Below are 214 nucleotides of genomic sequence, written 5' to 3'. Positions count from 1 at the left end.
CCACCGAACCTATTCCCGAGGGGACTTACACGATAGGTCCCCATTATTTCGATCCTCAAGAAATACGGCGTGCAATTGCCGCTATCCCTTTTCACTTTGAAATTCTTGTTTTTATCCCGAATTCCGCCTATCTATATTTAATATCGGTGGAATTCTTCTTTAATCTTTTTCCTCCGTCCTCCGCTACTATACGCGAATTATAATGTAATAAAAA

The sequence above is a fragment of the Trachymyrmex cornetzi genome, unplaced genomic scaffold, assembly GCF_001594075.2.
Source record: "Trachymyrmex cornetzi isolate Tcor2-1 unplaced genomic scaffold, Tcor1.1 scaffold270, whole genome shotgun sequence".
Taxonomy (NCBI): Eukaryota; Metazoa; Arthropoda; class Insecta; order Hymenoptera; family Formicidae; genus Trachymyrmex; species Trachymyrmex cornetzi.
The sequence above is the reverse complement of the archived record's forward strand: the minus strand, read 5'-3'. Positions refer to the sequence as shown.